We start from the raw sequence: 21889 nt of genomic DNA, 5'->3' as shown, positions 1-21889 counted from the left end.
CAATATCAGTATTTATTCAATCTGACCCTTGTCATGATACGTGGCGATGCACATACTCTAGACTCAATGAACAGACCACGGTCCCTCCTTACTGATTGGCTCACACCTGGTTTTCAGGTTGTGGTAAGTTGATGGACAATGGTTGGCATTTGGAATGACAAATCACCAGTGACCTAACCACTGTAATACTTCTATCAGTGGTTACGGTGTTGTTAATCAGTTTCCCTGTCTACGTATATATGAGTCTAAAGCAATTTTAAAACAGAGTTGGGTGGTCACGTGTTACAAATGATAACCAAACTCCATGGAGTTATAGTTGGGAGTTTTTTTGTTTCAAAACGCATGGCAGTTGGGTTTTTTTGTTGACAACTAAATTTCCAATTTTAAAAATATGAATATTTTCTTCACATCCTCACGCTTGTTCGTATGATTTTTGCAAAAAATGCAAAAGATGCTTCTTGAGAAGCAGAAATTATACGAAGGTGAGTGGATAGCTGATGAGAGATATTGGCTCAGAAAACACGAGACATGGACGAAAGGGTGACCTGCTGTTTCACAAGCCGTCATGTACTGGGAGTTTTATGTCAAATAAATATCATATGTCGCGTCGGGAACATTTCGCCGCAACTCAAACAATGCGGACATAACATTTACGACCTTGCAATATGCAACTTTTCTATGTACATATAGTCAAGTGGTAAATAATATTGATTAAAGGGCCATTCGTATTCTAAAGGGAAATGTTACCAAGCTCTCGGTTAGCTGCCCAGTTACCTCCAATTAGATTAGTAGTTTCCATGTATTGCACGAAAAAGGAAAACATTAAAATCTGTTGACTCCGATTTGACTCGAGTTAGCCCTCCATGCGTTGATCTTCTCTATGGTTGCACTAGCAGGTGGAAACGATTTTACAATTTACAATGTGAATGGACGTCATTCTAGGGAGCTTGTATTTACTACATTTATCAGAAAAATAAACAAGGGGACAATAAGTGATATTCCTAAAAGTGAAAGTATTTACGTGTGACTCATATGTAAAGCCTAAACACTCAGAGATATCGATCATGTTACATTAATTATGTCAATCTTATAATCTGATCACGTTACCAGCCAAATCTGCCAAAAAACTATCAACAAAATGTGGACTGATCTTCTTAAGGTTGATGGCGGTATATTATGTTGCGCTTAGTGATCCCGGTGTAATCCTAAAATAACGAAAGTGTTAGGTTACTGACCTACAATTGTGATTTACTGTCCGTCCAACAGAAATCATACTGTTTTAGAATGGACTAATAGTCAGTGTGATGAAATTAACATAAAATAACAACACGTTATCTGAACTGTGTATAGATTTTGGACATGTATTGTCCTTCCACTTCCAAGATAATAGAACTTTAGACAAGCGTTTATTTGGTTTATGCCTGTTTCGCCTATTCCTGTTTCGCCTACAAAATTCCTGTTTCGCCTACAAAATTCCTGTTTCGCCTATTCCTGATTCGCCTATTCCTGTTCCGCCTATTCCTGTTTCGCCTATTCCTTTTTCGCCTATTTCCTGTTTGGCCTATTTCCTGTTTGGCCTATTTCCTGTTTCGCCTATCCCTGTTTCGCCTACTTTCCAGTACCCCTACAATAAATCGACTCTCCCACGGGGAACCTTAGGGATGCATGTCTATTTTATGGGGAAAATGTGAGGGGACAATTGGATGATGTTAACGATGTGATGACAATTTGACTAATCAATGCCATCAACTTTGTTAACAAACCATGCCATGACCGTTTTGAAAGAGGGGACACTCCGAGACTTATTTGACCATAGGACCATAGGACCATACTGACACACAGTAAAAACTAATAGATTAAGTAAAGTAAAGCAGTCGTTTATTTTATAAAAACTGAATTCATGAGTTTTTGATAAAAATACATAATACTGTACATTCTCATAATTATTTGATCAAAATCAGCTGTAAAACCCATGTCATAATATACATGTAGGTACAGCACATATAAAGTCAAACAAGGTGGAAAATACATATCATGATATTATGTCAGACAAGGTAACTGATGGCATCAACGTAACTCATTATGTCCCTCTCTCCATTGACGTATTGTTCTTTGAGGCGTAACATGCGTTCGTCAACGCGTACATATGTGGCTCTCCTCGGGTTTGGTCGGCCGCCGGCTTCGAGTCACTGAATCTCTGACCTTTGAAACATTTCTAACATTTCAAATCTAATGATAGGGTAAAACTTTCTTACTATTTTATATCTTGCCTTTTGAAATAAGCTAAAACATGAGCCTATGTAAGCTATGTATAATTTTCCAAAGTTATTCCGAATAATACTGAAATAATTGACATGTCGCTAAATCCATTATTTCAGACTTTATTCTTAATGATAGCCTTTAACACTATAGTAAGGGACGGTTCATATTCCTACGTCTGTGGGGAGGTTAGCAATACATTTGAATAGGCGAAACAGGAATAGGCGAAACAGGAATTAGGCGAAACAGGAATAGGCGAAACAGGAATTAGGCGAAACATGAATAGGCGAAACAGGAATTAGGCGAAACAGGGATAGGCGAAACAGGAATAGGCGGAACAGGAATAGGCGAAACAGGAATACACCGTTTATTTTCTTCTCTGAAAAAAACGATACATATACTGGGCCGAGAATCAGTAGTCACGACCTTGATGTATTGCACAATCACTTTAAAAAGCCTACTCGGGTCACAATAATTAAAAGTTTGGACGGACTTTTTGTAAAGGGTGAAGGGAGACTTTATCACTCTCACAGATATTCAACGATTTCCGCAGAGACATTGAGGGAGGACAGCCATTAACACGTTTAAGTTCAACAGCTCTGAAGCCTTTGCCCGATCTTCATTTTAACACAGTAGAACAGTTGAGGAATTTTTGTATCACACGATTTCAGGCACATGGGGGAAGTGTTGTTTAACGTAACGATGTGACCTCACTATCACACATCAGAATGGTGGAAGAAAACTTACAATGCCGACTCGAAAAAACAAACGAAAATCATCAAATGACCCGGGCAACTATCGACGAATAGAGTAGGTCAACACTCATGATGTTGGTTTTCAAAATCGGACCTATTCGAGTTCGACCTTTCATGCTTTAGACAATCTATCAATAATCGTCTATACCCTCAGCTGATAACCGATACTTATTATTCGAAAGCAAGAAAACAAAAGTAGATCGCAGGTTAACTATGTCTTCTCGATAATTTATGACTACAGTGGCCTTATAAGATATGCCATAGTCCACTCAAGTAAAGTCAGATAAATGTCCCTGGTTCGATTGCGTATTCAGACCGCTATCAATATTTATTCAATCTGATCCCTTTGACATAACATTTGGTGATGCATATATATTTCAAAACGGAGTCAGTTGGTCACGTGTTGCCAATGATAAACAAACCGCCATGGAGAAATACTTCTCCAAAACGTATGGCAGTTGGGTTTTTTGTCGTGAACGACTAATTTTCGAAATTTTGAAAACAAATATTAAATTTCTTCTTCACATCCTCACGCTTGTTCGTATAAACACATATTTTATGTATTTTAGGGTTCTCAACTAAATTACGTAAACATTTGCAAAAACTAAATAATGAAAACAATGTTAAAATCGTCAAAGATGATAATCTCTTTTACGACGATTATTGCGAACTGTTAAACTATAGGTACGTTACAGATGCATACTTTACATTTTAAGGGAATCTGGCCATTATTTCCCTTTCCCTGTTTCCCTGTTTCCCCCAGGCCAATTGATGAAGCATGTCATCTGTCTTCATTGCCCATGTTCGTCCGCCACATTATCGAAGTTCCGAAGCCATTTTTCGAGGAGGTTTTAAGTGTGTTTTTTCGATGTTCCGAAGCTCTTTTCGAGGGGGTTTAAGTATGTTTTCTCGATGTACCGAAGCTATTTTCGAGGAGGTTTTAAGTGTGTTTTCGATGTTCCGAAGCTATTTTTGAGGAGGTTTTAAGTGTGTTTTCGATGTTCCGAAGCTCTTTTCGAGGAGGTTATAAGTGTGTTTTCTCGATGTTCCGAAGCCCGTTTCGAGGAGGTTTTAAGTGTGTTTTCTCTTACAGGTTGAGCTGAGATGATCGATAACTGATTGTTCCCTCTGGTATCTTCACGCGCCTGTGATCACTTGTTGTAATGGAAACCGATGAGGGCAGAGAGAATTCTTCGTGCTGCTTGGCGAGAGACACTGTGCGTCTTTTCTTTTCGATTGGAATTTTTCAATTGAGGGCTTCGGAATAATTGGATCTGATATTAAGGTTAGTACAGTTATATTGTCATTTTCATTTGATGTTCACTGGGATTCATTGCATACAACAATTCTGGAAATGTTTTGCAAGTTGTTTGGCATGTTCGCCAGATAAACTGCTGCTTCCCAATGGAAGAATTCATGAATTTTTTTACTCTTCTGTTGAGATATTGTAATAAATATTTATTTTTTTTGTAAAGATACGTAATTCTAAACTACTTCTCTTTTATTATGGATTCTGCTTGAAGTGCGCGTGTCTGGATGGGGGGGGGGGGGGGGGGGGGGGGTCGAATGGTTCTTCTTTTAGGAGTAAACGAATCATTCATATCATGCTTATTTCACGCTAATCGTTTTTTCGAAAGTTTGACTGTTGTGTACATGTATTAGCCACCAGCTTTCAATAACGGTTATTTGGAGGGTTTTTTTGTCAAACAAATGATATCTGTCTTGGAGCAGTGAAACATTCGATTTAGTTTTCTTTTGGAACTGAACTGCATCGGGAAATTCGAAACCAAACGATCAATTTCAGCCAAGTACTACCCTGTGACATAAAGATAATTATATACTTATGAGTTTGAATCCAAAAGTATTTTAGATATTCATCACAAGATCACTAGATTTAGGCCACATGTAGCTGAAGTCAATACTTTTTGCTTTCAGATTGTTCGATATTATTACCGTTATTGGTTACCGAGCAGGTTTAATTGTGTGTCGTCTGCCATCGAACAAACTCTTAAAACTCTTAAAACTCCGGCCACTCTTAAATGAATCTTTCCTTTATAAGACCTGAAGTCGATTTGGTAGCTTTGCATCTGAACTCTTCAATTACAGGTAATGAGAGATTGAATGAAAAATTGGAAAGGAAAAGTACTCATTTCAACAACCTGGCCTGTGGCTAAAATCTGGTTTTCTTTTGGGAGCTATATTGAAATTCAAAAGTGGATAATCGTGTTTGTGTCACCTAATACCATTCGTGATAGATATTGATTTTCATGGCCATTCGACTTGATGGGCCGACCTTGTGTAAACTACTGTAAATTAATTTGATCAAAACCCATCATCCCGGACATCTTGTGGCTTGGCAAAATTGCTTAACCATGAAACCAAAAACATTCGGCAACCTTCGCGAGTGCTATTTATGCTCGGAAGTGTTCGATACAGCTGCTCGGATGTTCATAGGACGCTAGCGCTGACATGTTGCTGGCTGATGAGCACTGTATTTGCCAGAGAAATCGATTGATTGAAATGTCTCATCACGTGACGTGAAGCTATTTCCCGCAAATTCTTTACCGATCTCTAAAACGAGATTGACCGAAAATAAAGTATCCAAAATGTTTTCACACTGTCTGTTATATATGATGTTCCAAATACATTTTCTTGATAAAATTAGCAAATAGATGAATTGATTTTTGAAATAACGGCATCTCGGCGTTAGAAATCTTTCTCATTATCGCACGGCGTGTTGACGATTATATTGGGTCATGGCGTACGGTATGCAAATTCCTAGGAAGTTTTCTTTACATAGGGGCAGGTTTTGAGTCGTTGATCATGCTTGATATGCTTGTCGTAAGCCGAGCGAGACCAACAAAAAGGCCCGATTGAGCAATTCCCTACTATGCCAGCTGGCTGGTATTCGCTACACAGAAAAAAAACAAGGAAAGTCGATGTCCTATGATCATATTGTCAGGTGGAAGTCATGGAGTGACGTCGAGATAATGTCCGTCAAAATCCGTGCTTTTCGCCTGGGCGGTAGGCGGAAGTATCATCAAATGGTGTCAGCAAAACTTGTCATGTGATGATACAGCGCGCACCCCTTATTGAATTAATGTTTCCACTAAACTATACTCCAAGGAGGTTTTTTTCAGTACAAGTCGAAATATGATACCCACACCTAAAATAGATGCTTCCCCAGTAATTCCCTCAAAAGAGGTATGATTAAGCATTATGCAAGAAGGGTGTCGTCTCTTGAAAGAAAGCTTTACGATCCGACGTAAATTTCAACCACAGTTCACCAAATCGACTGTGAGTCCAACCCTGGGTGACTTTCTGATTAATTGAACGCAAACTCCGAACCAATTTGCCGTCCATGTTTATTTCCATCCGAGCACATTGTCATGAATATTTCAGATAACAACCGGGACATCACCCTTGTGGTGTTGGCTATTGTCTACTGATAGCGTGCAAAGATACAGGGTGTCAATCAAAAGTGACGCTAGTTTTAAAATCGAATTGATATTTTATGATCTTGTTTTTCTAGATAAAAAGATTTTGCAATGGAAACAAGAAGTAGTGAGGTTTATTCTAATGACATTAATCATGCTTCAATTAATTGGCTACCACTAAAGCAGGTTGAGTAAATAGGGGGGATTAGTTTCATCGCCATCCCTGGTGAGAGTAAGACTTTGTCAAACTTATTTTTTGAATCATTATTATATTTTTGGTAAAGGGCATCTTCACGCGCCAAAATCAATCGAAAATAAAATCAATATCCCCATAGTCACAAGCCTGCATTCTTTCACAAAGCATGCACATTATGCAATGTTCATTACGCTATTTTGCCTATTAGGCACGCCGCCCTGTTTGAACTGCAATTCTATCGACGCATCAAGCCCATGGGAAAAGCCCCAACGAAACGTCCTCACTATGTGAGAGCCTTTATGTTTTTTGGATGAGTCACGCGTATTAACTACGAGAATGGCCCATAGTATGTCTGTATCCGTTATTCTACTGGTAATGATTATAACAGTTGACCTGTTTACTGGTGAACATCAACTCTGGCGCAGTGATAGCAGTGTGGTGAGGTGGTCCTATACCATGCATACTGTCAGTGCTTGAAAGGGCCGCAATTGAATATGATCATGAATGTGCTGAAATCACTCACCCACGTAACTACCAGACTTGTGTCTTTTTGTGTTTCAAAAAATTTGGAAAGGTCGTCAACGTGTACTTCAAGTCTTTACCCGAAAATTTTCTTTCCATAACGGAGTGCTCTTTGGTGTTTTTATGCGCACTATTCTGTATAGTGTGAAAAATGACAAGGTGATTTGGCTCGTAAAGCAGACGATGATTTGAAGCGAGGCGAGTTTTGCCCCATGAACAGTTTTAATTGGCTGATAGATATTCGCCTTAACAATATTAAACAGAAAGAGCACACTCGAAAATATTTAGGAAATCGTGACGTTTATTGCATTTTGATTTTGTTCGACTATTCTTGCTGCATGCATTTGCGTATATCATATATGCAATACACGCGCAATGGACGACAATACTGGCAGAGATATGCTTGTATCTGATGTCTGCCTTGGAGAATCCATCAATAAACGAGTGGCGTCCTCCACCCTGGATATCAAGCTCAACACTCGGTTGCTGCTCGTGAAATATTCATCTTCATCCCAAAACTTGGTCCAGGAATGATAAGACATAATGAGCATATCGTAAACGTGACCCGCATCCATCGATGTCTGGGACAAATGGCTGATCAACACACTGCGCCGTCGAGATTTAGGACTTAACCTGGAGCATGCACTCCTATAACTTAACTGATTTCGCCGTTCCTGTTTCTGTGAATTTGAAAAAAGAAATAGTGAAACTATTGTTTGATAAGTTGTTCTCGCTAAAAAAGGTAGTGATGAATAATGGTAAAGTTCTATTTCGATAGTTAAAACAACTTATTTCAACCTTTCTGGGTAAGAGAATGTTAGATGGAAGTAGGTCGTCGGTAGCGCCGCAACAGCTAATGATGCGGCCATGAAATCGGAGGTCATCAGTATAGCCCATTGTTGTCAAGAGTGAACAAAAAGATGACTCAGTGTTCGCTCTGACTTGCTACCCTTGTTTGCCAAATACTACGCCGCATCGTAACTATCTTTGAGTGGTATCCTCTGGGGTATCATACGGAAACGGCAAAATATCATCATAAACCTCCTCGTATGATTCGAAAATAGCAATGTAATTCAATGCTATCACATAGCTTTTCCTTACTCCGATCAGAACACAATCAGGACAGACTGATAAACTGTAGGTTATTGATATCCCGAGTTCAGACTGGCGATGTCTCCTCCAAGAAGGCTCTATCGCGCGGTATCTGTCAACGATCTATTGAAACAAAATAAACATCATTGGATGATAAATCAATGAAGGTACTAAGACTAAAAAGGCGAAGTTTCATAGTGGTTAGAAAATTTCATAATCTTTAGCTCTACCTTTATGTATGTTCCTTTATGGTATCCTTTCAACCCAAAGTTCGATCACTTCTGGATCCTTCGGTTTTTCAAGTGATTGATTCTATCTACATCTCTCTTTAGAATTCAAATGATTGACATGCACGTGATCGCACTTAATATTAGAGACACTCCAATTCAATTAGCCAGTGATTTGGACCAACACCGACTCCTGATCCGGTTGTTTTCCGATTGTTAATTGAGTGGGTGCGCTCTGCTCTGATTAGCAACAGACATTTTAATTTACACCCTCTGCCGTGGTTCCAGAAATCAGACGTGGATTAATGGACAAATCAAACAATCTGAACTGGTGGGTTCACAAATCTGTAGTGGTAGTTCCTATTGTACCAACTGTGAAACTTGTAAAAATAGTTGTGAATCAACCATAGTTAGTTGTTCTAGCTAAAACCAAGTGGAAAAAAGTTACAAATAATTCTATAGTTTACCCAACGAATTTCACAGTCAGTACAGAAACTCTCAGCATAGTAAGAAATCGCTATGAAATAGTTAAATTTACTAATTAATTGAAGGGAGAGTGGATTCAAACATATCAAAATTGCTCCATGTTAGTGCTTCAGGGGGTCAAAATGTGAGCTTCAGTCAGATATGTTCCTATCAATTACTGGCAGCAGCATCCCCGAGACACGGACCGGTGTTGGTCCAAATTGCAGGCTGATTAATTCATTCACATCAATCACTGGCAGCAAAATCCTCCGAGACACGGACAGAAGAGAGGTGACCACTGTTACGCTCCAACTCTATAATAGTGCCAACTCTGATGGACATGATTCCAACTTTAATATGCCAGCTCTGATGGCGATAGATAAGTACTCAGCCGCAAGATGTCTCTACCCGGTGAACGGTTTGTTCCAACTCTAATATGCCAACTTTGAAAGCGGAACTTTGTATACAGTTTCGATACACATGCGAGTCAAGATATTGCGATCATTCATTATACTTTCTTCCGCTATCTTTTGTCATTGTGAATTGGGGTTGGCCGATTCCGATGCGGTACGTACATGCATTGGTTCACTGAGTAATCTCATGCGTCTGTTCTAAGAAGTTCGTTGACTTAGTTACACAAATGAGTTGCTGATGATACCCTCAGTGGCCACATTGATATGCTTGGGTCGGTGACATACATTGATCTGCACCTGTAACCGGATAAAGTGTACTCTACACAGTCTCTGTGCTCGTGCAAGGTGGCACAAAATACACGCTTTTTCATAGCAGATAGGGCCGAAGGTAAATGTGCTATCCCATGCTAGGTTGGATAGGCAGTGTTGGAGCAGTCCAAGCCCCGGCCTAGGCCTACTGCTAGAGGTTGATGTTAATAAATGGACGTTCGGCCTCCTGGAAAAAAAGATAGACATCTTCAAACACTTGTCACGGGAAAGGGTACATAGGCCTACATGTATTTTCAAAAATTCTATCAAAGAAGTCGGCCTGGAAGGGGGAGGGCTGAAATTCACCTGAAAAAATTCGTCGGTTTACCCGATCGATGATGACGTTTACAACTAGGAGTTGTATCGTTTTCTGTCGGAAGACGTACGATGGCGGGAACTTTCAACGCCCGCGGAAATGAAAGCATACCAGAAGAAGATTTCTGGCAGGTACCGAATCATGAGAAAAACCAATCCGCTAAATGGGAACGACGAGGAAAGAATTGTGGAAGTCGGTGGACATAGGATATTTCCGAGGATATCAGAAATTGAGCCTATAGTCAGGTATTTCTTTGGCAAATATAAAGGACTCGCTGCCAAGAAACTATCCGCCGTTATATCCAGCCAATACTGTGCGATGGGAGAAAAGCTTGTGCGTCGATATCTTGCAAAAATGAAAGAGAGTCAGAGCCGAAAACCTCTCTTCTCCAACAAAGCTTCGGCCTGTATCATCCCCAGACCCAAGGAAAGGTTAGTTTCAATGCGCTTAAATGTTTGAAAAATGCAAGTTCAGTAGGACAGATTAGAATTTGTTTCAATGAATCTGAGCAAGGACCCCCCCCCCGGGAAAATGAATTTAACTCAGGGTCTTGGAGACATATGTAGTTCCACTGGTAGGTCCGACTGTCAGTGAATAAATTTATATCCAAATCGTCACTTTACATTTATCGCCTGTTGTTACTGCAACCCATGAACTCCTCCATGAAATTATAGGTCCCGCAGATATGAAATTCGTGCTTGTGAATAAATCTTAACGGACAATAATAATCCTGTTCTTTGTTTTCAGGTTGAAAGGGTACAAAGAACGTGAAAAGAGAAACTCGCGTTTGACATTTCACAATTTGTGCAAACGGGCAAGGCTCATTATTGGGTTGAAAGATTGCCGTCCTACGCAAGACTGTATAACAACTATCCGCACGAAGCTTTTAAGAGTAAGTACACATCTAAAGGTTTTTATGATCCGAGGAGACTACAGTACTTGGAGATCTCCAGGAGATCGCCATCAAATTTTGCCCCCTCCTGATACCCCCCTCTGAATTAATACCCCTAGGAATTTCTAGTAGGACATGAAAGTTTTCGTCTGTGATCAGAGGGACAGAAAATATTTTGGGGAAGACAGAAGTCAGGTACAAGTTCCACAAAGCAATGGAAAATTGCCCGGCGACTTTTCATGTGTACCTTTTTTCAGATAAATATTGTCCTTATGAGTCGTTCTTCGCCCGAGTGCCTTGGTTGCCTGGCAGTAAAGAAAAGAATAAGAAAGACGATGGAACAACAACCGAGGACGAAGACGAACATGAGGAGGAGGACGAAAAATAATTGGGGGTGATTATCCTTTATAGATAATTCCTAGATGCGGGATGCAGTCATCCTTCGTCCAGCGGGTTTATTTTTGCTTGCTCCTTTTTCATGCGACAAATCAGTAAAGAGATTCTGGTGAAATTTCTGTGTTGAGCTTCCAAGATAATTGAACACCTGAGCGAGAAATCACGACTTAATGCTCCGAAAAAAACGAAGGTGGTAGGTTCGAATATTCCTCGTTCTCATGTGATATTTTCTTCGATGTGCCCTATGTGTGCTGAAGATGAGCCAAATTGGAAGGGGGGGGGTGTTGTTTTGGCTGGAATGACCCACATGGAAAGTAAAATCTCTCCCGTTGTTTGCCTCATACTCTCAATGTTTCTACGTCTTTTTCAGGTGGATACAAAAGAGAACAGTGCAACCCTGGATGATGTTCAAGCTTTCAAAGCAGCTGCCGATGAAATTAGAGAAGAAGTCAGAAAGACTTCGAAGAAATACGCACAGAAGATGGTTAACAAAAAGCTAGACAAATCACGTCCAAGTGTATACGCAGTTGGGTATAAAGTGTTGGTGCGGATTCAAGGTACAGAACAGCGGAAAAGTGGAAAGAAGGTGAAGGCACCAAAGGCAGTCGAGGGGGTCGTTACAAAGGCTCGGAAACAAAAGTACTGTCACAGGGTAAAATACATCTTAGATGATGCCGAAAATGAAGGATGGTTTTCGGTGAGCGATATCACGTTTATGACGCGTGAAGAAGAAGCGAAACGCCGACCGAGAACTGCAAAGACAACAGAGGAATATCTATTCGAGGAGTATTTAACGAATACAGCGTCTTTCTCATCTGTGGAGGCAATGTTGGAATTCATTGAACTCAACCAAGCAATTCAATGCTCAAGATTGGAACACCAGTCAAGAAATAGCATGCAAGAGCGATTCTTCGCAACCATCACCAACCATGGTCTCCAGGTTAGACGAAAAATTGAAGGCGATGGGAACCGCATAAACGATTTTAACCCGAGAACGCTAAGACTAAACATCGTAGAGTTTTTACGACGCAACCCAAGGATGTCAGATGGCACCGAATTATTCTCGTTTGTGAGTGGTGACAACAGTTGGGAGGAGTACCTGAGTCGAATGAGCCGCCAAGGTACATGGGGAGACCACTTAGTTCTACGCGCTGCTTCAGAGATGTTGAAAATGCAAATTGTGGTAATTTCGAGCGTATCTGATCGTCCTGTTACCATCCACCCTTCTGCTGAAACCACTCAGTGCCCGAGACTCCTACTAGGACACCCCTTTGAACTACATTACACGAGCCTTGAAGAAGCCCAGCATCAGACAGACAGTCCCAGTATCGGTGCTGCACACTTGGACCCAAATGATGCATTTACAAACGAAAGTGTTCTTGAGAGTACCGAGAATACCTCAGATGATGTGCGTGGTTCCGTAGACTTGCAGTCCCAAACAGTGTCGATGGGAAAACCCCATGAAGGACCCGATGACCCATCAGATACTTTACCTCTGGATGCTGAATGGCCTTTGGATGATGATGAAATAAGACAGGCTGTAAGAGCGGAAAGGGGTGAAAATTTAAGGGAATGGGATGCTGTCCCAGAAAATCACTGGCTCTTTGGCATAACGGATGCGAGCGTGCTGTGGGCCAGAGATGCACAGACGAGAGGAATCACACTGGAAAAGGTGAATGGGCATTACGTTTTGAATGAAGAACTGATGGACGATTTTGACGCATTCCAGGGGAAAATGACAGCAGAGGATTCTCGAAAACGCTTCAAAGACAAGCTTCTTAAAATTTGGCTTGCCAAATTTCGACCTTCAACAGCTTTTCCGGAAGACGGTGATTTTTTTTCCCAATGAACTCAACATCAGCTAGAGAATTTGATGAGTGGAAGTGCTCCTATCTGATATAGTTAATAACAACCGTAACATGTGTAGCTTCACTTTACTTTACCGTGAACAAAGGTCTAGTTTTGTTTAGTAAATAGTCAACTAAACATATACTTAAATATGACATGAACCATGATTATACACTTTATGATGATTTTGATGAGAACCTTTAATTTCGTTCAAAGGCTATCATTCCAGAGATTTTTCTGAGAAAAATACATCGTAGTCAGTAATTGTACTATCTGTATCTATTAGAAAATACATAGTAAGTGATCTGAATGTTTTTATACTTGGTTTTCTTGCTTTTTAATGTATTTGTACAGATTCACTTTACGTCAGTCAAAGCACCAAAAGAGGCGAATTTTGCATTTCTAGACAATTTAGGCCATAGCTTTGTTCGAAAAAGACTAATAAGGGTCTAATTTGTTAGCCAACTCTATGGGCCGTGAAAACCGCAAAAAATACTGTACATGTTTTTGTAAGCGGTCGTCGCTCGCGCAAACTTGTCTTGCATGTTTTTGTAAAAGAGGACGTCGAAGGACGCGGTCGTATATCAAAACAGACGTTGGGTGGCGCTCGCGCAAACTTCCCTCACATGTTTTTGTGAAAGAGGACGTCGAAGAACGCGGTCGTATATCAAAACAGACGTTGGGTGGCGCTCGAGACGGGTCATCCTATTTAGCGTCCAGTGGCGACCAGTGGCGTCCAACGCGAAATAATAGGGTGTATATAGTTAAAAATGTTTTCAAGCTCCTAAAACACTTTCATGATCTTAGTCCTCTTTCACAAAAACATGCAAGACAAGTTTGCGCGAGCGGCGATCGCTTACAAAAACATGTACATATTTTTTGCGGTTTTCACGGCCCATACAACTCCTTGAGACACAAAAGGATGTCGTGTCTTTTTCACAAGCTAGCTTGCCAAATTAAAGTGCAATTAGACCTTAATTACTTATTTCTGTCCAAAGTTAGGCCTCTTTTTGTCTAAAAGGTTTAGAAATGCAAAACCTGCCTCATTTGGTGATATTAGTGGTGATGGGTGTCCCCACGACTCGATCATCTGACTAGTCACGGGTAGCTGGACCTAAGATCTTTGGATCTCAATGCCAATTGTCAACTGAGATATCCTTCATCTACGATTGTTTTATCCTTACTAATATCTGTCACAATAACCTACATCTAAAGATGATGAGCAAATGTCAATAGACATGAATAAGCAGGGACAAGTCCTGATGCAGGGTGGTCAAACAATCTTTGGAGGACACCATGTACTTTTTCTACACTGAAAAAATCAACATGAAAATCACACAGCCGACGCAGAGGCATGTCAAATGCCTGTGCCGTCATTTTACAACCCGCATTCATTAAACACCAAAATACCAATGGCTACAATCAAATTGTTGCTATTTCTGTGCCCAATATCTTCAGGATGTTCAGGAAGTCAGCTGAATGGACCATGGGAGATCTTTGCGTCCTTGCCGATAAGAAGACGAACGATCATCTTGCCTTACTTAGGCGTTTTTTAATCATTCAGACTGATTGCAAACTCTCGTATAGTTGGCATATTAGAGTTGGAACAAACCGTTCACCGGGTAGAGACATCTTACGGCTGAGTACTTATCTATCTCCATTGGAGTTGGCATATCAAAGTTGGAATCATGTCCATCAGAGTTGGCACTATTATAGAGTTGGAGCGTAACAACCACCATCTTTCGTATGCTCATGACATTCCAGAATAGAGAAAACACCAAGATGAACCTTGGTGATTACTACAATTTACCTGGTTTTAGTCTAGGCATTCAAAATATATATAGGCCTACCGACCCCGAAGAAGGAGAAAACTCTCAGGCATTCACAGCCCAATAGATGAACCGGGTACTAGAAATTCAGGTTAAAATTTACAATCCCCGATTGGAAATGACGTAGTTTGATCGCATTCAATTATAAATCCATTGAACAGGGGTGCTTCGTTAGTCAACCGATGACCGTTTTTTGGGGTGTGATCGGGGATTGTAAACTCGTTCCGAAATTCATCTTACGGTCGATTGTGAATTTACATAATAAAGTCACTCACTCCTGCTTCTTGAGTGACATCACTGCTGTATTCGATTTATTTCGACTTAAATCACGAAACTGAAGATATTTTCGACTTTCATGGCAGTTTTTTCGCGAGAACGTTGTTGTTTTTGACCGATTCCGCGGATACCGAAACGGGCCGAAGACAGGTTTTGACACACCACATCCCTCAAGGCTACGCCCGTCGATGAGCTGTTACGTCAGCACCTCTCTCTTGCGACGAGTACACCCCCTGCATCGAGGGATGCAACATCAATCCAGCAAATCTGGCAACCTCCCTTTCGTGGTTAAGCATCCATGAACATTCTCCGGTAGCCACTCCGATCCATCAGTATCTTGGGAAGCCGTGCATTATAGAGTGTAAAATGTGTTCTTGCTCCATGCTCCATGTACAAGTATCCGTACATACTGTCAACCTGAGTGGTGTCTTTCCTGCCCAGGTATAGACACCAAAAACAAAGGGCTCGTTCTGTGTTTTACATCTGATTGCAACATTAGATGCGCCAATGAGGTTTCATCGGAATCTGTAAAACCTTTAGGATTTATTTTCTTTTCAGGGAATTCTTTTTTTGTTGGCGGGGAATTGGTATATCTATGTTGGCCGAAAAACCTTCAAACTGATGTTTTTCAGAAGTTTAAAAAACCCTTTTTTCTTTGGAGTGAAAATATTGTCAAGGAAAAATATATGGTGCGACTGGATCGGAGTTGCAGTATTCAAAATCCATTTTTTCAACCAAATGCAAACTAAGGCATCTGATTTTTTCATCTAATGACAGAAAGATCCTTTGAACTGTCATTAATTCAGCAATTAAACAATTTTTGCAAAGCTTCAGACGTCAATTAGCATATCACTACTAAATCTGGTTGTCAGCCACAAAGTACGATTTCATCAATGACAGCCGTTGCCCGCGGAAAAGGATGGTTTTTGCCTTTTTTTCTAATCAGTATATTTTATCCTGTCTTATTTAGTAGACAAAGGGAAGAGAACAAATCGCAATGATATGGAAATTTGTAGGATTGTTGGTTGCCATGGTAACGATGGGCGCCATCTTGGCTGAAACCTCCTACCACAAGATAGATGACAGAATAGACAAATATATGTATGGATTCCCGGTAAGTGAAGCGCCTCGCAAACGAGTATTTTGTTAAAAAGGTGTATTGTTTAGCACCCATTCCAAGTATCCTGCACACAGAAAACTTTCACAAAAACTGCTCCTTAAAGATCAGAGTCCCGGCCAGCCTTGACTGGCCTCAGAACCACTCTCACACGCTGATGAGTCAAACGAGTTCCATCTAGTAACTGCTGGTCCTAAGTTTTATGTTTAATTCATCAACCAGATAGCGCTTACTTATGCGCTGTCCACGCCACGCAGTTAACGCGATACCCCGCTCAAATTGGAAATACATGTTAATCGCGTTGAGGAGTGAGGTGCAAAATGACCAATTTTTCAATTTGATGGCGGAATATTAATGTGATGGGGCATTCCTGTCGTGGTATTTGCGTTAAACGCCACTGTTTAGAGAATCTGAACGGAATAGATTGTCTCATAAAATATTATATCATGAATGCTCGTTCCACAGGTCATGGTCATCCAAACTGAATGCAGTCAGTTTTTCTAAATAAACAGTAACGTAAACAACCGCTCCGTGTCCATACAGATACGATGCAAATGGAATGTCTCCTATTTGGATAAGCCCCATACCATAGTCATCTTGTGATTCGTCCCAAATCTGATATTATTTCCGAGCAATCAAAAACAAACATAACTATTTGTTTGCTTGTTTTCGAGATCATTCGAGAACTAAAGATAGCATTCTGAACTTCCAGCAGTGTTGCCTCTGGCCTCTGCGCGTTGTCTGGAAGCTGAACAATATCAGTACATGCACATCGAGGGTCAAGATGAATGATGGGGCCTCATCATAAACTCATAGCTCGATAGAGAGCGCAGAAGAAGGCATCCAGAAGTTAGTGCCAGCCAGTCCTCACCTGTGCACGAAATGAAAAAGTCGAATAATGGGTGTGGCTCCTTCTCCTGGACTAAGTTATTGCGGTGTTTTTATTTATTTGATTTGTACATGTAATAGAATGCCGAACACGCAGTGCGCGTGAGGCAGCGGTAGGCCTACAAGCTTTGCGATATTGTTCAAACTATAATCATTGTCCGTATCTTTCTTTTAGTCTTTTTGCTCCTGGGACCAAATGTGCAAGTCCGCCTACAAGAATTATTTCGAATGTAAGTGTCCTTCATACAGACCTTTCTGCACTAGCCAGGGAACGTATTACGATGCCATGTGCGCCCCGAGGTATGCTCTTAGCTGGATGATCTGGCTGCAGCCGCACCAGGGCACGGCGGATCTGGAGTGAGTTGTATTTGGGCGATCGCCGCGTTGACATCTTGCTTTGACTTGATCAATAGCGCAAGGGAATTTTTGTGATCGTCGCAAGGAATGCTTCGCTCGACTTGGTCATTAGCGTGAGAGGAAGGACAGGGAGATACCTGTAAAACAACATGTTTCGTATTCTTAGAAACAGCTTTGATAATGGTATGGAAATGTTCGCGTTTCGTTGAGTGTTTTTCTGACAGAGCAGCATGGTCAAAGGGTTTTGCATTTGCCTGAAAAATCTCCAAGCCGGGTGCAAAATTGTGTTTAAGAGAACAGACTCCCACCCTTCAAGTTGGCATTCACCTCATTTTGAAGGAGTTCTAATTGCTTTAGGATATCAAGTTCTAGCCAAAATTGCGGTGCCTACATGTATGATGGTCAACCCTTTAAAAACCCTTGAAGGCTTTTAAGAAGTGTATGTGCTCTAAATCTCTGACAGTCATCACGTGGCCTCTTTGTAGACCAAATACCATAATCCGTTGTAATTCAACAGGACCGGACACTTTTTCCCGCAGGACATTTCTACTTTTACAACGGAACGTGGCCGGATATGAAAGTTCTCTCGAACTCAAAATGTACAGCATTTGACATGAATCAGTCCATACATCCATTACTGTGCGATCTTGCAGAATCAGACGGAAAATAATAATTTGTGTAAAGAAATAATTTATTCCTTGAGTTGTTAGAGAAGGTTTATTTCGATTTAATATGTTCCGGATTTTATAGTCTTTACTCATTATCAGTTAAAACGTCGCCAAGTTGACGTACGTAGTCAACGGTTTTAACGCTTTGGGCTACCATTTATGTACATGTACATGTAGTCCGTACACATGAAATTCGGGTATGACGGGGATAGCTTGATCGAGCGGTGTGCCGGTGCAACACCTTTGGTTGTTCCCCATATGTCAGTGTTTCCGTACAACATACAGCTATAGAGATCACAAGACATTTCAATGGGGATGACAAACACAGAAAACCGTGTCACCGATGACACCCAAAGATGTTGCACCGGTACCGGACGAAATATATCTAAAATGTGCGGCATTTCATACACCCAATACTTCCCAAATCTCGCTGAATCTTGCTGATTTTCACCTTTGCTTTTCACCAATTAACAGATTAACAGAGCCAATTGAATAATGACGTCATGCCACGTATGACGTAGTGCAAGTGCATCCCCTCCGTCATGACGTCATTTCCAGGAACGTTCCCAGCATCCGTTGTAGTTCATAGCAACACCAGCGATGGAGACGGGAAACAAAACCAAAACTCCTGTGGGTTATAATCAAGATATTCGCAAAGCAAGCGACGTTTCACGACAAAAGGCCAGGAAAGGTAACATCTAAACACTGCAAGTTCATTTTTGTATTAAACTACCGCCTTTAACTAGTATTTTAGCACACATCCAGCTCGCCGAGAGTCAAACAGGCCTTCCAATTCGTCGAGCTGGCCTGCCCTGAAAAAGGATAATTTTATTCAGTATATAATGTTGGAAAAACTGTGTTGTTGGAGCTTTCAGCAATTCACGTTTTCTTCATCTGGTAATACGTTTCGTTGAGTATCATTTACATTAACGTAAAGTAAAAACTATATCGCCGGTTTTTGTCCTGGATAATGAACACCATCGGCTAAGGGCTTTGAAATTACGTCTCAACATATTAAAGTTTCGGTGTGCTGGCTTTGATATCCTATTTGCAGTTTTCACTCAAAATTTGGCTATTTTTTCGAGGACTCGTCTTCACCAAAGAGAAAGTCTGGGTATATTTAAGAGCTTTTATCTCATCTAAGTCAAGTTTTGTTGGCCATCGCCCCTTTCCGGTATTGGCCAGGTGCATATTGGCTTGGTAATTTTAATCAAAACCCACCTTGACGACAGTTTTTGCGTCATGGAACATTCACTCCGTACTTCAAAGGTTGTGGCTTTTCGTAAGGCTTGCGAAACCTGTCAATTATTCAGGTTCATATTTGTGCGATGGTGCATTACCTCAGCAGGTAAAAATGGTGTGACCAGATCTTTCAAGACAGATGTGAGTTATTTTGCAGAGTTTGACATGTCGTTTTATAAAGGAAACAAAATTTGATTTGATGATGAAATAACTCTCCTCTTTGTTTTGTTACAATCGTATGATAAGTAAGGCTGACCATGATGATGTTCTATCCACTCATCTTAAACAAAACATTCTACCTTCACTAGATAGAATAGAAAGCCTTCACGAATGTGGACAGTGTGGCTAGTGCAGTTAAATTACAGCATGCTAGATTAAAACACCTTACTCCAATGTATACAATTGAGACCAAGGCGATCGAAGATCCAGATCGATAAAGTCTTCTCGTGATGTTTTTGGACCAATCTTAGACCAAAATAAGGAGATATGAATGAAACAAGGGCGAGTTTCAAAAAGTGAATACGTTCGACACATTTATTTTACACTTCTATGAAAAGCTTTGAAATACAGAGTACCCGATCTTCGGATTACAATTCGGATAACCCATGTAGTCCTTTCAACCGACATGTCCGATCGTGAAGCGTGAATGTTAGAATGAGCAATATCGCGCACGAATAAAATATTTCTATTAAAAACATGAAAAACATAAACATTCAAACACTAGCCCGTATTTTTTAAACATCAAGGTAATCATAGAAATTTTGAATGCCTCAAGGATTTTATACATTCTCCGAAGAAATCACCTATCAATCACGACCACAATGTCACAATACAGGGTGGTCCAGAAAAAACGCAACCGGATACTTCCACCACCAGGAGGTTAAACCATTGATATCAGTGGATGGGAAATCTTTCTAGGAGAGGAATATGATACCAAGATCGCCCGATCAGGTTCAGCATTTTTTGTTTTAGAGCCTTTTTATGAAGCACAGACAGGCTTCATTCGCGCATAATCGAATTGTGCTGGTAAATTGAACTTCCTAAGTAGGTGGATTAAATGACAGATATTTCATTGGGAATGAACGTCAATCAATAATAACATGGCGATAATATAATTATAAATAATTATGCCTACAGCGAGCAGAGACGATCGAAAAACCAACTTTTATTTCATGCATGGCCTATAACCTAGGGCAGCAGGCCAACAAAGTACGTACATCTCATTGCATGTGACGCGCGCATTAGGATTTTATGTACAGACAAATGCATGAATGTATGGATGTATCATGTATATCATGCAGTAGTAACAGAGCATGCACTCCGCATAACCTATCAAATTCATCATGATATTCCGGGGGAAATCCATATCCGTATTTGGTATTGAAGTGCGAAGTGCGGACCATGTGCGTTTATTTACATCACGTGACCTGTATAATGTGGTTTTGATAAAAGGTCATGCGCGACACCAAGAGGCGTTTACTAGATCTATGCTACGATGTATGTCAATAATCCATTTGCATTTTCTTTCCAACCGAGTGTTCATTCGTTGGACATGTTAGATATCGACGTAACTACACAATCGATCTGGTGCCTTTTCGAAGAACGATTACTTCGCAAATGGATTTCGCGGTGTTGAAATACTCCCAACATGCCCAATTGGAAAGTTGCCAACAAATGGATTTCGGGGCAATCAAAGGTTCCATTTTCAGCTAAATGTGTTGTTTTTTGGCAAGTCTCCCAAATTGGAAAGTACTTCGCAACACCGAAGCGAAAGTAATTTTTTCACTGAAGTTGCGTTGTCCATTGAATTTCTCCTTTATTTCGAAGAGAAACAGCTGATAGAGCCAGCAAATGACGACGATTCACCTTATTTTCTGGCTTTGTCAGCTGATTGGTAGTTATGCGTAAACCATGCCATCACCATATCCAGTACAAAAGTTCTGAAGTGCAGCCAGGACTGGCTCGTGCATATCTTGTGTGGTCACGTATCAGCAAAAGTTTAAGTCCTTGACCTATTTTGGTAACCCGTGTATGTACTTACAGTAGAGTGCGAATATATCGATCTCTCTCTAGCTCAGTTGGTAGAGCGGAGGACTGTAGTGGGTAAAATCTTGGAATCATTAGGTCACTGGTTCGAATCCGGTCGGAGAGACACATTTTAGTTATACTTCTTTGTTAAACACGAGTTCGTGCGACACTTGAAAAAAAAACTTGATATTTTATTTTTACAAAGTACATGTAGCACTGTCGTATATGCTATACCAGTAAAAGAGGGTTGGATAGATGGTTTAAGGGAGACCCCTCCATCTACCGGTATTGAGTGTGCTTGAGCTACAGTGGACTTAGGTGTAAATAGTATATAGAGAGTTGCAGTGAGGAACAAAA

The 21889-nt window shown here is 40.6% G+C and overlaps 1 long non-coding RNA gene and 1 other non-coding gene across 2 annotated transcripts; both read left to right on the top strand.

Moving 5' to 3' along the window:
- The first annotated feature begins 4200 nt into the window (after window positions 1-4200).
- Window positions 4201-18740, top strand: LOC135502460 (uncharacterized). Its single transcript, XR_010449776.1, has 3 exons — window positions 4201-4299; window positions 16206-16346; window positions 17413-18740. It is a non-coding gene; the product is annotated as an uncharacterized LOC135502460 (long non-coding RNA).
- Window positions 18741-21567: 2827 nt separating this feature from the next.
- On the top strand, window positions 21568-21656 carry Trnay-gua (transfer RNA tyrosine (anticodon GUA)). The gene is given in 2 exon segments: window positions 21568-21604; window positions 21621-21656. It is a non-coding gene; the product is annotated as a tRNA-Tyr (tRNA).
- Window positions 21657-21889: the final 233 nt, after the last annotated feature.

This window comes from Lineus longissimus, chromosome 18, assembly GCF_910592395.1.
Source record: "Lineus longissimus chromosome 18, tnLinLong1.2, whole genome shotgun sequence".
NCBI lineage: Eukaryota > Metazoa > Nemertea > Pilidiophora > Heteronemertea > Lineidae > Lineus > Lineus longissimus.
Note: the sequence above shows the minus strand (reverse complement) of the source record. Positions and strands in the feature narration are given on the sequence as shown.